Genomic DNA, 2422 nt, shown 5'->3' on the forward strand with positions numbered 1-2422 from the left:
CGGAGAACGACAACGATTCCTTTGCTTCTAGGCGACGACAACGGCGGTTATGATCGACGGTTGCGATGGTTCAAGGTGACTCCATTCTTCGTCGACAAGACGGTTGACATGGTTGCCAGCGTTTCTCAGCCTCCGTGTCTTCGTCTAATCCTAATTTAGTTTTGCGTTTGATATCAACATATGTAACTAGCCCTAATTCTCCAACTGCGCACATCGGTACATGCACCGATTTCTTAAAATTAGTGTTATGTAGTTAGTTAGAACAATTATTTTTTTGTATTAGGTCCCTGATATTGAGCGATTTGATACCCATTAGTGATCAGAAGAGAGATACAACATAATTTGTGCTTAGAGGTAAATCAACTAAACATTATGATACTTCGATTCAGATCAATATTTTAACGAAATCAATATTTTAACGATGATTATCTAAGTAAACTGGTGCTGCGGTGTATTTTCTAGCAGCTAATAGAATGCGTTCAATATTTGCATGGAAGACGTTGAATGCTCATGCCAAGGTTGGAGTTCAGAACCATCCAAATTAATACGCTAGGTAAGGTTTATCCACACTCATTTAAACGACTGCATTTATACATCCATTGGACATTTGGTTTTACAGACAGGTGTATTGTTGGCATAAATGTGGTTAATTGCTTCTTTCGTTAACTTTGAATTTTCATAAGATGGTGACTAATTTGCTTGAAAGTCAAAGGTATGTTAGTGTTGAACTTTTTATTCAACAAAAGATTATCTTGAATTAGAGGCTTATTGTTATATTATGTTTTGGATTTGTGAAAATAATACACAAAGCCATCAACAGGAATTTAAGAAACACTTTGACATTTAAAGTTACACTAATGGCAAACTTTCACAAAGGACCTCTGCATGAGTTGTTAGGTTTGCTTGAAGGTATTTTGAAAGGCAAGTCTTTGGAGCGAATATAGACGGTTCATTTCATACCTGTGAACCGATAAATACGGTAAGTCATCTAATATTTTATATACTATATGTTACGTCTTTGTATCAAACTGACAGTGTGAATAGTTTTGGCTTTTTACTTTCCACTCATTATAGTATCCTTTACATTTTTATTCACTTTGATTTCTGTATTAAGTGTTTATAAAAGAAGATTCTGTTTTACATTATGTTTTAAGCATAATACTCTAAATACTTTTAATCGATAATTTATATTATGAATTTTCAATGTAAGATACATATATTTTTTGTATGTTGTCACTTCACTGTGCTAACTTTGGGTTTGTGTTTATCATTGTTTGTATTAATTATGTATTCTTATATATAGGGTCGGTTTATGTAGCGACTGTTTTAAATTTGTATGTAACTCTAACGTCTTAGGTTTTCAAATGTTGAGTCTTTGCATATAAGTTTTCTAGCCTTTGGTGCTTTTAATACTTGGGTAGCTGTTATAGAAATAATTTGTGAGTTTCCTCTGTTGTTTTTCAGGTGTTATACACAACGTTCATAGGCACAACAAAAGTTATTAGCTGTCGGTGAAGAAACCGCCTATGTAATTACATTTGTACAGGTAATAGAGGCAAGTCTTGAGACCGCATTGGTTAGGAGTCAAAGAAAATAAGAAGCAGTTTTGGAAAATGATTTAGTTACTTCATTACATGTAATTTTGTTATCAATTTTAATCGTGTTTTACGAAATAGAGAACTAACCGTATATCCACCATTGTTAACATTGACGATCTTTAACATTTCAACGAGAGTGTCATACCATTTCAAAATTGGTTGTTTTCTCAAGATTTTACGTCTCCGTAGAGCGCGCGGTTCAAAAACCTTGTTTAGACCAAAACTGACAACATAGTTAATTTATATCCTTACTAAGTGTATTTTTTCTAAATCTAAATAAACTATAAATAAAAACCGTGTAATAACTATTGTCAAACCCTCACGTATTAGACGTCCAATTTTTTAAAATTTCAAAATTTCACTACTTATTTGACCTCATCTTATACTTCGAAAACCATTTCAACAATCATTTCTATAAATTCGGTATTCCATATTCATTTGTTTATATCGTCCTTTTCACTCTTCTGAAACTGTTATAACTTATAACTACGACTTTGTATTCATTTATTTACTCTTACATGTCACTTCATTGTAAATCGTTTCGATGTTTTTAATGGAATTCAAGACTTAAGTTATAATGTTGGTTGTTCTAATAAAAAAAATTTATATATGTTGTCCTTATTTGGTCCTTTGGTTGTTATGCAGGCAAGTTAGCTTGGGAATTAGAAGTATGCAAGATTTTTAGGTGAATGATTCATGTTAAAGTTTCCGTATTATCAGTTCTACTTAAATATATTTCTTTTATTCTTATTGTTGGTGTATCTTGAATGAAACTTAATTATTTGAATTTTTAGTATTATTTGCAATTACTCTTATATGTTGCA

The 2422-nt window shown here is 31.8% G+C and overlaps 1 long non-coding RNA gene across 1 annotated transcript; it reads left to right on the forward strand.

Moving 5' to 3' along the window:
• The first annotated feature begins 1220 nt into the window (after positions 1–1220).
• LOC143617912 (uncharacterized) lies at positions 1221–1753 on the forward strand. Its single transcript, XR_013150912.1, has 2 exons — positions 1221–1439; positions 1547–1753. It is a non-coding gene; the product is annotated as an uncharacterized LOC143617912 (long non-coding RNA).
• The last annotated feature ends 669 nt before the right edge of the window (positions 1754–2422 follow it).

Source organism: Bidens hawaiensis, unplaced genomic scaffold (genome assembly GCF_021521415.1).
Source record: "Bidens hawaiensis isolate Kalapana, Puna unplaced genomic scaffold, B.hawaiensis_p1.1 tig00060483_1, whole genome shotgun sequence".
Classification (NCBI taxonomy): Eukaryota; Viridiplantae; Streptophyta; class Magnoliopsida; order Asterales; family Asteraceae; genus Bidens; species Bidens hawaiensis.